The 15075-nt window shown below is 35.4% G+C and overlaps 1 long non-coding RNA gene across 3 annotated transcripts in view; it reads left to right on the top strand.

The window, feature by feature from the left end:
* LOC112661442 (uncharacterized) overlaps positions 1-13699 on the top strand; it is a 70556-nt gene extending 56857 nt beyond the window's left edge. For 2 of the 3 annotated variants that reach the window (XR_007403599.1, XR_007403598.1), the window contains one exon: positions 12922-13699. This is a non-coding gene — a long non-coding RNA (uncharacterized LOC112661442). Of the gene's footprint in view, positions 1-3875; positions 4239-12921 lie in introns of those variants that run through there. The other variant, XR_007403600.1, reaches the window with a different exon arrangement.
* The last annotated feature ends 1376 nt before the right edge of the window (positions 13700-15075 follow it).

Here is a 15075-nt window from a genome sequence, read left to right as displayed (position 1 = left end):
AGTGTAATGGCTGGAAAGACTATTTCTATTCAGATTCTGTGGGATGAGCATTGAGGCAAAAGTTATAAAATTATATTCTTCTCTATATATTCTTTGTTGGTTGTGTAAGGAATTTTTTTTAGCTATTCTTTTGCCTCTATAGTCAGACCTTTAAAATGACAGTGGCAAAAGTCATCAATTTCCAATGACTGTAAGAAAACGTTTTGGAAAATGCGAGTAATAATTTTTTTAAAGTTTTCCTTGGAAATAAATATACCAATATTTCACTGTTGTTGTGTTAGGACTACGTGATTTATCTTTTAATTTTTGGCTACAAACTTTTTTCCCATAATGAACACTTATGTTTTATGATAATGGAATGAAATTTATTTTAAAAATAATATGTGAAGATGGACAAGTTAATGACAATATCTTATTTTTTTTTTTTTATGACAATATCTTAAAAAGTAGACTTAGTGGTCCTAGTGATCATGGGCTCTGAGGACAGACCTCAGATAAGTAAATTATTATTTTAAATATGTTATCTTTTCTATAAAATAAGAATGCTAAATGTACATACCTTGTAGCACTTTAGTATTACCCTAAGTGGAATAATGGCAGTGATGGAGATGCTTACTTATTATTTGCTTGTTCAGTAACATGTATTCATTTACTGCCATTTTAAGACACCATGATAGAAGTTGGATACAGAAAGTCAAATAATGTACAATTCCTGTCTTTAAAATGTTTGCTACTTAATATAACAAAAGAGAACTCTTCTGTGAACATATTTATTGTTGTTGAGAGGTTTTGCTATATATGTGATCATGTTTATGTATTGACACATTTATTTGTGCATTTTTGTGATACTGCCCATTAAAGTATAGAACTGGAACCCTCTAGTTCCTCCTAAATATCTCTTTTGTCATTCACTAATGGAGAATCAGACGTTTCCAGTAGAGAAACACTTCCACATTTTCTTTGCTGATTATAAACTCCTTAGTTTTTCTTGTTTTACAAACTCCTCTTGCTCCCTTTAATGTGGTCTTCCCCTCTATATGGACCTTCCACATAGAAGACAATTCAAAGAATTAAATCAAACCTTGACAAAGCAAAGAATTATTTAAGTATCTTAGATAAGGTGTTTATTGAAGACCTCCTCCTGCCCTGAAGTGGGCTTGACCTTAAGCAACCTAAAGATTTGCTGGAAGATGAGAAGTGCATTCTACTAAGGATCTGTGAAATAGCAATTACTGCGAATACTAATCAAGGTGCTACTATACTGATTCTACTAGATAGTGTCAAATGACTAAGATTGTATGCAAGGGTGTAGGTGGGTGGAGGGCGGGTGGGAAGAATTAATTGGGAAGTTAGCAAATGGCAGTTACTGGAGGAGAAAGAGAGATACTATATTGAAGTTAATTCTGCAGCCTTTAGGGATCTCTGGGATTTTCTTCTGAGGAGAATTTAAATGGACAATCAAATCAAGAACCTCTTCAAAGGATACATACCACCCTGAGTGAATGCCTATGAAATGAATTGCTACTGTGTAGGTTAAATGCAAGTGGAAAGAAACACACCTGTATCTATTTTTAGGGACTCTAGGAGTTCACTTATTCAGTAACCACTGTTCATGTATAATCTTGAGAGGAAAATGAACATGGCCTCTCAGTAGGAAGCAGAGCTCAGTTGCAATGGTGTCTCTTGTGACTGTAATTAAAAAATCGGATACACACTTGTCTCCTTGTTGAATACAATGGATGAATTATTACATTGAAATTAAAGGGCTAAATCTCTAGCCACACAGGCAAATAAAGCCACTGTAAGAATCTTTCCATGTAAACGCAGAAGTATACAGCTCATTTCAATGCCATGTTCTATTCTTAGAGTTAAAGCTGTTACAGAGTTAGAAATTAAGGGAGGAAAGAGGTACTCAGAAAAAGTTTCAAGTATCTCTTTAAAAAACGTCAATCAATTCAACAGATATATGATTAAATTGTAATGTGGAATTTATAAGGGTCAAATCACAGAAAGGAAGGTTTCTTAGTGATTTCTTCGAATATCTCCTTCCTTTTACAGAAAAGAAGATTCTGAGTAGAAAGATTAAATGACTAGCTAAAAGTCACACAGCAAGGGAAAAAAGCAACTCCTGCCTGAGCCCTTTGACCTGTTTCCACAGCCTTAAATTTCAGATACTAACATCAGATCCTCCCTAGTGTGGTGCTTGTTGACTGGTTTCTTTTCTTTTCTTTTTTTTTTTTATAAGGTGGTTGACTGGCTTCTAAAACCAAGTAGCTCTTAGTACCAGGCTCTGGGTATTGTATCCCCAAAACTACATGGAATGTTCAATCTGAAATATGTCAGGGTTTTCATTTATGTTATTATTTTTTTTAAAAGTATTGATTTGAGAGACAGAGAGACAGAGCATGCATGAGAGTAGGGGGGCAGCGGGAAAGGGAGAAAATCCCATGCAGATTCCCTGCAGAGTATGAAGCTCTGTGCAGGGCTCCATCCCAGGACCCTGGTATCATGATCTGAACCAAAATCAAGAGTTGGATGGATGCTCAACCAACTGAGCCACCCAGGTACAGCATGTTATTTTTATTAGTGAATTGTATCACCTTTATTCCAAGACTCCCTTTTCAAAGGCAAAATAATTATACACACACACACACACACATTCTATCTATCTATCTATCTATCTATCTATCTATCTATCTATCTATCTAGGCCCATTTTGGGAAAATATTATAAATAACCATCCTTTGTGGAAAAAAGCAAGGCATAAGTACTTAAGTTATCTAAACATTTAATTTGTTGTAATTGAGGAGATACTTCCAGGTGATGAGCGCACTTCAACCCCACTACAGCCCTACACTGCTTTAGTAAAGGAGAATCATGAGCCACCTTCCTAAAGTTGAAACCATAAAGGAAGCCCAGCAGAGGGAAAGAATTCCTGGGACAGTGATGCATTGACCAAGATGGAAAGCCAGCAACAGTGTGTTTGCTCCCTCTCACAAGCCCACTGTGATAGGTGGTGACTGCGCAGTGCTGTGCTGAGAACCATTCTGACAGCAGGAAAGAAGTCTTGGTCAATTAGAGATGGGGGAGGGACTACGTATCCACCAAGTGTGGCCTCAGGCTTCAGGCAAAGACTAGTAGCTATAGCCAGAGAAAGGACAGATGTCCATGAGGCACAGCTCTATGAGTCAAAGAACCATACTGTTTCTTTTCAGAAGTGATCAGGAGACCAGAGAGTTTACATAAGAAAGCTAGAGAGCAGGCCATCTTAAATAAACAATAAGTGAAAGTTCTGCCCTGAATAATTCCATATATTAAAAAAATTCCATTTTTTTATCTTCTCCCCTCTCTCCCTCCCTTCCTCTCGCTCTTCCTTCTCGCTCCCTTCCATCTCTTTATTTATCATAAAAATGTATGTATAAAAATGTATAGAAATAACCATCTTGTTCTCAAAAGATGGGAAATTGCTTATAAAGATAACATTAAAAATTAAGTAACAAAATTAGGCAGGGGGGACAGTCAGGAGGAGGAAAGGAAGGTAGAGGGGAAGAAGCTGTAGAAGTAGAATAGGGACGAGGACAGTGATATTGGCTACCTTGTACTAAATGTTGGCTTCACTGCTGGCATGAAGTAATATACGTGTATTAGCTCCTTCACTCAGAACATCCCTGCAAGGAGACACTATTATTACTCCATCTTATAGATGAACTGTGACACAGAGGAATCTCACAGCTATTAGCTTATTAAGCAACAGAATTAGGACTCAAGCCAATCCCCACCCTGGAGCTCTTTCCATCAGCCCTTGCTATCTCTTTTGAAATAGGGGCAGGTTTGTAGCCAGATCTGGTCTTCTAGTTCCATACTTTTTTGTACAGGTGAGCCTCAAATTTTACTCCTCATCTATGAGGGCAAAGAGAGCAAGGGCCTTGAAGAGATGCCTCGCCAGAAGACCCCCATTGCTGTATTCACAGAAGAGGCAAAGCTGCCTGGACATCTGGCTGGATGCAGGCTTCTTGGACTAAGCAGGCACTTGGGATCCCAGGTGCTCCTCCTGCCTGGTGGCCAGGGCCTTCCATCTCCAACCTGCTGAGTCACACTAGCCTGCTGCTGGGAGCTAGCATGTGAGTCAGCACCTCTCAGGTGCCTTTTCCTCACATCTCCATCCCACTAAAGGATGTACAGGGATCAATGCCAAGTGTAGGCTGTTTGGAAAAGTTATGTATGATTCAAGGGGATGACAAAGAAGGTAAATGACATAATTTGTCCCTTCATCTTTTGGGTTGATTTTATGACAAAATTCAAACTATATGTTAACATTTATTTCTTATTATTTAAAAAGTTGTGAAGAATAGTCAGACAAGAACATTTATAAACTATTTGGCTCCATGCAAATTTAGAATGCTGTGGGATTTTTTTTTTTTTTTTTTTTTTTTTTTTTTTTAAGGCACATCTGAGTGCTGAGGAGGTTATGGTCTAAAAGAGAAAGACAGGAAAACCACACATTATAAAACAAATACAAAAGTGAGAAAGAAAGACCTTGGACTTAGATAAATACTGAAAATTTGAAAAGCTTAGTTCTAAGAGGGTCAGTAAGTTCCTATTAACATGGGCTGATATGATGGCCAGACCCATGCAGGTGTGTATAGCTTGAATTTGGACTTCAAAGGACAGTTGTGAGTTGGGAGCTGAGAATAACCTCCTAACCGGCCCCCCTCAGACCTAAAAGCTTAGTGCTTCCTCCCAAGTTCTCGCGGGACTTCAGTGAACATATTCAGCACCTCTAAGGAATCCACAGTGCTTCTGTGGGGGTCATGGATCTTGCAGACACAATTCACCACAGCTCCTTCTAGAATGGGTAGGATGGAAGAAGAGATTGCAGTAATGGAGGAGCCTGCCCCCCAGGTTCTCTGGACAGACTGCCCAGGGTAGCTAGACCCCAAAGTACACCACTGTGGTTAGTGAGGTGATTGTAGAGGCAGCTGGACAGTAATTTTACCTTCATACCTGACACTCACTGGGAGGGTGACTGGGGACAATTTATTTAAGCCCCATGAATTCTTACTTACCTAGAGAACTTTGGTGAGGATCATGTGAGGTGATTTATGACATAATAAGTGGAAGCTATTGCTATTTTTATTTCTCATTTACTTGAGTTTCTTGAATAGATAATTTCATTCTTCACATTGTTGCTTTAAATATTTGCGTAGCTATTAGTAACCACTAATTGTCATAATACTGGGCCATACACCTTATAAATTAGTGGAAGATTAAGGAAATCAAAGCACATGCATTGCTGGTGGCCAAATTCAGAAGGTAAATTTAAAATGAAACAACAGAATATGAGATATACTAAGATGACTGCAGACAGAGGAAATATTACTTCTACAACAAATGTGAATGGACCAAATTAACTTACTTAAAGTCAGATATTCTCCAATTATATTTAAAACTATAGTCCAGGGCAGCCTGGGTGGCTCAGCGGTTTAGCGCCGCCTTCAGCACAGGGCATGATCCTGGAGACCCAGGAGTGAGTCCCATGTCAGGCTCCCTGCATAGAGCCTGCTTCTCCCTCTGCCTGTGTCTCTGCCTCTCTCTCTCCCCCTCTCTGTGTCTCTCATGAATAAATAAATAAAATCTTTAAAAATAAATAAGTAAAAACTATAGCTCAACATTTATAAGGAGACATTAAAAACAACTGAGGAATATAAAAGAATAAGTTGCAAAGTTAACACGAGAACAAATAAAATTCAAGGATGAATTAAACGTGGACAAAACTACTTGTCAAACATGAAATTCAAAACTTTTAAAACTGCCATAAAACTCAAATTCATACTGGGAGGCTTTTAATAAATGTGATTAGTTATTTCAGAAGCAGAAGAAAAATATATATGGTTATATCTAATATGAGTGATATAAATGCTTGTTTGTTTATTTGGGAGTCAGAAAACATTTCCTGTAATAGCCAAATAGCAAATATTTTAGGTTTTCCATGCTACATATCGTCTCTCATGCATATTCTTCTGTGTGTATGTACACCTATGTGTGTATATATTTTAATAATCCTTTAAAAGTACAAAAGGCATAGTTAGCTCAAGGTGCATACAAAAACAGGCTATAGTTTGCTAATCCTTGGTTTATATTTATATGAAGGAATTCACATATTTCATATCATATTTAATGTTATACTTGTACTAATTACATTATAGATATAATTTCCTACACTTCTTTTCCCCCAAGAGTGTATGGAACACTACAAAAATTGACTAAATATAGTAGACAAAAAAGAAATCTTAAAAATTTTCCAGGTCAAGTGATCTGTGGATCCATAGGGGGTACATAAGATCCTTTTGGGGGTTCTTGAGGCCAAACCTATTTTCATAGTAATATATGATTTTATTTGCTTTTTTCACTCTCAGTCTCTCAGGTGGATACAGTGAGGTTTTCTAAAAGCTTTATGATATATTACATCTCAACAGATTGAATGCAGAAGCAGACATGAGAATCCAGCTGTCTTCTCTTGAGCCAGACATAGAGATTTGCAAAAATGTAAAACAATGCTATTTAATTTTTGTTTTGAAAAACAACCATTTTCCATCAAAATGCATTGTATATGTTAAGATGTCATGAATATATTATTGCTGTTTTAAAAATAATATACATATATGTAAAATTTCTCAGTTTCTAGTATTATAAATATTGATAGATATAAACCATGTAAACCAAAGCTCCTTGGGGGTCCTCTATAGTTTTTAAGAGTGTAAAGAGCTTCTGAGACCAAAAACTTAGAGAACTGCAGTTCTAAAGGATAGTGGTACAGGCCATGTTCTTCTACTACAATACAATGTTTTTTTTTTTACATTAAGTATATTAATTAATTATATATAAATTAATTAAGTATATCTAGTCCTTGATGATGGATTAGCCTAGACCTGAAACTTCCTTAAAAGCCAAACACTACTAAACTGTCTGTCATATGCCTAAGAAAGAAATACAAATAAACCCAGGGCAGATGACATCAGCTCTCGGAATCCTGTGTGGACTGCAGACAGATCCAATAAGATTAGTCTACGTAGCTTAGGGCAGGGTTTAAGCTTCAGCTAAAACAAAATATCTAAATGGGACAATAGTGAATAGCTAACAAGGAATAAACCAGTTATATTAATTCAGGATGGAAAAGTGAAACCAAATGACAAGGCCTCATTTCATCTTTAAATGAATTAAGTGATTCCCCAACAACTGTGCGAACGATGTTGACTTTCATTTTCAGATTTCAAAGAAGATACATTTTGCTTTAAGACCAAAGGCAGCTTTTTAAATAACGAATAAAAGGAAAGAAAACAACAACCAGGTCTGCTTATCTCCAAGCAGTTTAATGACTTTGCGAAAGTGGTAGAAAGGTGCTAAAAAACACACTATTTAGGGATTTCATTTTTATTTTGTAAGTAACCTCTTTTTTGAAGTATGAAATATATTCAGAAAAGTATACAACTCAAAGTGTACAGCTTGTGAATGTTCAAAAAGTGACCATAGTTGAGTAAGTACCACTCAGAGCAAGAAATGGATCAGTGACATCATCCACAAAACCCTTCCAGAGACTATACCCTCTCCTCCCCAACCATTATCTAATGCCACAGATTGGCTTTTCTTAGACATTTATATAAATGAAGTCATTTATTACGTAGTCTTTTGTATCTGACGTTTCTGCCTACCATCATGTTTGGGAAATTCATACACATTGCTGGGTATGGTAGTAATTCAGTGGTCTTCATCGTTGTTGAGTATTTCATTATATGAACTCCACAGTTTATGTATCCATTCTACTTTTTCATGGGCAGTGCCAGTTTTTTTCCCCTCACCTAGCTTTTGGCTGTTACAGCTGTTCCGGGTTCTGTCAAGACTATTCTTCTGCGTGATTTCTTGGTGCATACTTAAGGATTTCTGTTGGATATATATCTGTACGTGGAGTTGTTGGGTCCTGTGGATGTTTAACATTAGTAGATACTTTTAATTGCTCAAATGATTGCAACAATTGTTTATGAGAATTCTAGTTGCTCCTCAACATTTTGGTTTAAGTTTTTTAATGTTAGCCATTCTGATAGCGATGTAGTGTCATTTTATTGTGGCTTTATTTTCCATTTCCCTTATGTTTGAGGTTGAACTCTTTTGAAGATATTTATTGGCAAATATACTTAATCTTTTGAGAAGAGAATATTCCCATACCTTCTTGGTACTTTTTTCTTTCTTTCTTTCTTTCTTTCTTTCTTTCTTTCTTTCTTTCTTTCTTCTTTCTTTCTTTCTTTCTTCTTTCTTTTTTAGAAATTAGTGTTGTTCATTACTTAGTACATTTAAAATTATTGTTTTCTGTATTTTTCTTATTGATTTATAGTTCTTCATGTAAATACTAGATAAGAGTCTGTCATTATATATATGCATTACAGATGCTCTCTAGCCATCCATGGTTTGACTTTTTACTTGCTCAAGTGTATCTTTTGATAAAAAATAGTTCTTAATAGTGGTTCTTACACTCTAACCTACCAATTTTTCTTTTGTGTACTGCTTTTTTAATGTTCTATCTAAGGAAATTTTGCTTTTCTGAGATTATACAATAGTCTCTTATTTTTTAGAAGCTGCATTGTTTTACTTTCATATTTCAACAAGCAATCTAATTGTTATTGATCTTTTTGTTTATGGTGCAAGGTAGTGATCAAAAATCATTTTTTTTCCATTTGGAAATCCAATTGACCAGGTATCATTTTTTGAAAAGACTGTTCTTTCATTCTGAAATCCCCCCTTTATCATAAATTGGGTATTCATATGTAGGTAGGTCTTCTAGACTCTCTATTCAGTACCATCAGTCTGTTTTCCTAACCTTGTGTCAATACCACACTGTTTTAATTATTATTCCTTTATAATAATTTTTAATATATGTTAGTATAAGTACTTTAGTTTTATTTTTCTCCTAGAATATTTGGGCTAATCTTGGTCCAATATTTACCACTCTGATGCATTACCATTTAAATATTAGAATTAATTTGTCAATTTTTTTTAAATTTTTATTTATTTATGGTAGTCACACAGAGAGAGAGAGAGAGAGGCAGAGACATAGGCAGAGGGAGAAGCAGGCTCCATGCACCGGGAGCCCGACGTGGGATTCGATTCCCGGTCTCCAGGATTGCGCCCTGGGCCAAAGGCAGGCGCCAAACCGCTGCGCCACCCAGGGATCCCTAATTTGTCAATTTTAATTGAAATAAAAGGTTGCTGAGATTTTGATTAGGATTACATTGAATCTATACATCAACTGACATCTTTAAAATAACAACTCTTCTGATGCATGAAGAGTACACTTATTCCATTTATTTAGGTATTCTTTTCCTAACTCTCAGTAATGTTCTGTGATTTACTATATGGAGGTTTTTCATAGCTTTTATTAAATTTATCCCTAATAATTGGTGTTTAATGATGCTGTGTGTTACTTTTGTCTTTGAGTAAGTTTTCTATTTGCTTATTTAGGAATTGTTTACTTTAAAATAGTATTAATTTTTGAATATTGTATCTAGCAAGCTTGCAGCATTCACTTACTAATAAAATAATTTATCGAGATTTTTTGTATTTGTTTATCTAAAAATAATAGTTTTATTTCCCTTCTAATTCTTAGACCACTTATTTTTTTAATAACATAATTTTTATTGGTATTCAATTTACCAACATACATAATAACACCCAGTGCTCATCCCATCAAGTGTCCCCCTCAGTGCCCGTCACCCACTCACCCCCATCCCCCGCCCTCCTCCCCTTCCACCACCCCTAGTTCATTTCCCAGAGTTAGGAGTCTTTATGTTCTGTCTCCCTTTCTGATATTTCCCACACATTTCTTCTCCCTTCCTTTATATTCCCTTTCACTATTATTTATATTCCCCAAATGAATGAGAACATACACTGTTTGTCCTTCTCCGATTGACTTATTTCACTCAGCATAATACCCTCCAGTTCCATCCACGTTGAAGCAAATGGTGGGTATTTGTCGTTTCTAATGGCTGAGTAATATTCCATTGTATACATAAACCACATCTTCTTTATCCATTCATCTTTTGATGGACACCGAGGCTCCTTCCACAGTTTGGCTATTGTGGACATTGCTGCTATAAACATCGGGGTGCAGGTGTCCCAGCGTTTCATTGCATCTGAATCTTTGGGGTAAATACCCAACAATGCAATTGCCGGGTGGTAGGGCAGGTCTATTTTTAACTCTTTGAGGAACCTCCACACAGTTTTCCAGAGTGGCTGCACCAGTTCACATTCCCACCAACAGTGTAAGAGGGTTCCCTTTTCTCCGCATCCTCTCCAACATTTGTTGTTTCCTGCCTTGTTAATTTTCCCCATTCTCACTGGTGTGAGGTGGTATCTCATTGTGGTTTTGATTTGTATTTCCCTGATGGCAAGTGATGCGGAGCATTTTCTCATGTGTGTGTTGGCCATGTCTACTTCTTCCTCTGTGAGATTTCTCTTCATGTCTTTTGCCCATTTCATGATTAGATTGTTTGTTTCTTTGGTGTTGAGTTTGAGAAGTTCTTTATAGATCTTGGAAACTAGCCCTTTATCTGATATGTCATTTGCAAATATCTTCTCCCATTCTGTAGGTTGTCTTTGAGTTTTGTTGACTGTATCCTTTGCTGTGCAAAAGCTTCTTATCTTGATGAAGTCCCAATAGTTCATTTTTGCTTTTGTTTCTTTTGCCTTCGTGGATGTATCTTGCAAAAAGTTACTGTGGCCAGGTTCAAAAAGGGTGTGCCTGTGTTCTCCTCTAGGATTTTGATGGAATCTTGTCTGACATTTAGATCTTTCATCCATTTTGAATTTATCTTTTTGTATGGTGAAAGAGAGTAGACCACTTATTTTTTTATCTTGCCTCCTTACACTAACTAGAATATTTAGGAAACTGTTGAATAGAAGTGGTGATTGGCGTATCCTTGTTCTATTTTTAGTCCTGAGGAAAGCATTGAATATTTTACCATTAAATTTATTATTTGCTGTAAGTTTTTTGTAGATTAAAGAAAAACAATTACAGAAGTTCCCCTCTGTTTCTAGACCACTGAGAAATTTTTTTCCAACTAAATCATGAATGGCTATTAAATTTGATCCACTTACAGAGATGATCATATTATATTTTGAATGTGATAATATACTAAATGAACTTATATTGCTGGAATACAACTTCCGAGCCATGATATATTTCCCTTCTTACGTATAGCAGGTTCACCACCTCACTAATATTTTTAGTGAGATTTTGCAACTATGTTCATGATAGACATTGGCCCACATTTCCCTCTCTTGTAAACGTCCTTTCAGGTTTTTGTATCAAGGTTATGTTGGCCTTATAAAATGAATTGGAAGTGTTCTCTCTTTTTCTATTTCCCGTTTTTGTAAAATCTGGATAAATTCACTTGTGATGCCATCTGGACCTTAAATTTGCTTGTAGGAAAGTTTTAAGTTACAGATTCAATTTCTTTAATAGAGATAGAATTATGCACATTTTCTTTTTTGTGACAAGTTCACAGAGTTGTGTTTTTCTAGGAATTTGTCCTTTTTAAACTTTTCATATTTTATTGGCAAAGAATATAATATCCTCTTCTTATCTTTATAATTTCAGTAGAATCTAGTAATACCCCTCCTTTTATCTCTGACACTGGTAATTTATATTTTCTCTCTTTTATTCTCAATCTTGCCAAAGCTTTATAAATTTTATTAATTTGCTAGACTTTTGATATTCTTTTCTATTGAATGTTTTCTAGTTTATTAATTTCTGTTTCTCTCTTCCTTCTAATATTTCCCTCTCCCTCTTCTTTCTTCTTTATTGATTTAGGTTTTGAGTTGCCTAATATATTCCAGTAAGTAAAGTATGCATTTCCTTCTAAGAATGTGGTAGCCATATTTCACAAATTTTGTTTCATGGTTACATTAACATTCAATTCATTTCCAAATATTACTTAATTTCCACTTGGCCTTCTTTTTTGAATCATGGATCATTTATAATTTTATTGTTTAATTCCAAACATTAGGAATTTTTTAGTTATGTTTTTATATTTATATGTCATTTGATTTCATTGTATTCAGAGAACATTTTATAGAAGAGTTCCTTGCTGTGAAATCTTTTGACCACTGCTATGACTCTGCAATTAGTTGATGTTTAGTGACTATTCCAGGTATACTTGAAAAGAGTGCAACCACTTATTGCAGTGTTTAGTTAATGTCAATTTATTCAAGTTTGTTAATTATATGTTCTTCAGGTCTTCTATATCTTTACTGGCTTTTTGGTATTTTTTTTCCTGTCAGTTATATTGACTGTCAATTTCTCTAAGACCTAAAAGTTCTTTAAATTTTACTTTACATATTTGAGGTTATGTTATTATATGCCCGTACATTTAGAATTATTCGATCTTCCTGGTTACTTGATTCTTGCATCATTATGAAATATATCTCTACCTCTAGTAACATTTCTTGTCTTAAAGCCTGCTTGGTCTGCTTATAATATAACTACATCAGCTTTCTTCTGATTAGTGTTTACATAGTATTTTGCTTATCCATTACCTTCAAACACTCTGTATTATTATATTTCTTGTAATTTCATTGACTAAAGCTCTGCCATTAAAGTGATTGCTTCATATAATTTAATTCTGCATGTAATTAAGTTCCTCCCAAGAAAAATCTTTGTATTTCAATGACAGTGTTTAACTAGTTTCCTTTTGATTCAATTGCTGATATATTTGGGTTTAAATCCCCTTTCTTACTATTTGTTTCCTATTTATCCATTTGTTCAATGTTTCTTTTAATCTCTTCTCTCCTTTTGGATCAGTATGTATTTTATATTTTACATTTCCCTCTTTATTAGCCTATTTGTTATGTATTCTTCTCCTTTTCTTTTAGTGCTTGAAGTGGAATGGATAGTATTCCTTCAAAATTTACATCAGTGGACCTCAGAATGTGTCCTTATTTGAACATGGTGTCTTTGGAGTTGTAATTCATTAACATGAGATCTTCCTGGATCAGGTTGGGTCCCAAGTCCAATGATTGGTGTCCTTCTAAGAAGAGTAGAAGACACAGAGAAACACACAAGGAAAGAACACCATATGACAATTGGAGGCGCATATTGGAATGATGCGGTTACACGCCAAGAGCTATCAAGGATTGCCAAGAGCCACAAGAAGCTGGAAGAGACAAGGAAGGATTCTCCCCTAGAGCCTTCAAAGGGAACATGGCCCTGCCAACACCTTATTTCGGTCTTCTAGCTCTTAGAACTCTGAGAGAATAAATTTCTGTTGTTTTAAGCCACCCAGTTTGTGGTAATTTGTCATGGCAGCCTTAGGAAACTAATAGTGTTTACCCTCGATGTTATGAAATGTAACTTTGACTTATTCCAACATAAATTGGTGCTATTACCAAATATATGAAAGGATCTTAGAGCATTTTAACTATACTCACAATAGTTGTGCCTTTAATGCTGTTGTTTTGTGTATTTTAATTCTACATATATTGTTCATGAAATCAATGATATTTAGATTTACCCAAATATCAACCTTTTCTATACACTTTGTTCTTCCTGAATTTCCATGCTTCCATCTTGGATCATTTTCTTTCTGTCCCCAAATTCCTTTGCTAATCTACTTAGTGAATTAATTCAGTTGGTGGTGAAGTTGCATGTGTATGTGTGTGTGAAAAATCACTTTAATTTACCTTTATTTTTTCTAATACTTTATTATAATTTTTTTCAAATATCCAGCAAAGTTGAAAGAATTTTATAATACAAACATGTATACATACCATATAGATTCTTTGATTTATATGTCACTATACTTGTTTTATCAATATCAAACATCTGTTTATTTACATCCTCATCTGTCTGCCCACTAATCCATTTTTTTGGTGCATTTAAAAGTAAACTGCACACATCAGTATACTTTCCTCTAACTATTTCAGCATATTTATCTTAAAGTTGTTTAGTTGCTCATGATATGTATTTTCTTTTGTGTAAAATTTACATTCAGTGAACTGCTAAATCTTAAATGTAAATTCACTTTTTTAAAAAAGATTTTATTTATTCATTCATGAAGCACAGAGAGAGAGAGAGAGAGAGAGAGAGAGAGAGAGAGACAGGCAGAGACACAGGCAGAGGGAGAAGCAGGCTCCATGCAGGGAACCTGATGTGGGACTCGATCCCGAGACTCCAAGATAATGCCCTGGGCCAAAGGCAGGCACTAAACCAATGAGCCACCCAGGGATCTCCTAAATTCACTAAGTTTTGATAAATACATAACACCTGTGTAATCTGAAAAACGTTCCCTTCTGCTCCTTCTCTGTCAACCCCTATCTCTGCCCTCCCAGAATCAACCACTGTTCTTTTTCCACTATAGATTAGTTTTGCCATTCTACAATTTATATCTTTTTTTATAAGGTTCCTTTTACTCAGCCTATGATTTTTGAGGTTCCTTCATGATTTTTTGCATGTACTTTCCTTTTGTATTGCTCAGTAATGTCTAACTGTGAGTATATTACCACAGTCTGTTTACCCATTTCTATTGATGAACACCTGACTTGTCTCATTTGGGGCCATTATAAACATAGCTTCTGCAAACACTCTTTTACAAGTCTTGTTTTATGAACATGTATTTTCATTATTTTTGAGCAAAATACCTAGGAGTAGAATTATATGTGTCTATTTTTACAAAAAAAAACTTACAAAAATTTTCAAAACTTGCTGTACCTTTTTTTTATTTTTAAAGATTTCATTTATTTGAGAAAGGGAGAGAGAGAGCATGAGTGAGGGGAGGGGCAGAAGGACAAGCAGACCTCCTTGCTGAATGTGCAGCCCAATGTTGGGTTCTCTCTTGGGACCCTGAGATCATAACCTGAGCTGAAGTCAGGCACTTAACCGACTAAGTCCCCAAAAGTGGTACCATTTTACATCCTTGCCAGCAATGTTTAAGAGTTCAGTCATTCTGCAGCCTCACCAAGATTTAGTCATTCCTTCTATTTTTAAGCCATTCTGGTGGATATGTAATAGTATCTCATGGTTCAATTGGC

The sequence above is a fragment of the Canis lupus genome, chromosome 18, assembly GCF_003254725.2.
Source record: "Canis lupus dingo isolate Sandy chromosome 18, ASM325472v2, whole genome shotgun sequence".
In the NCBI taxonomy this organism is placed as follows: Eukaryota; Metazoa; Chordata; class Mammalia; order Carnivora; family Canidae; genus Canis; species Canis lupus.
This window is presented reverse-complemented; position numbering and strand designations above follow the sequence as displayed.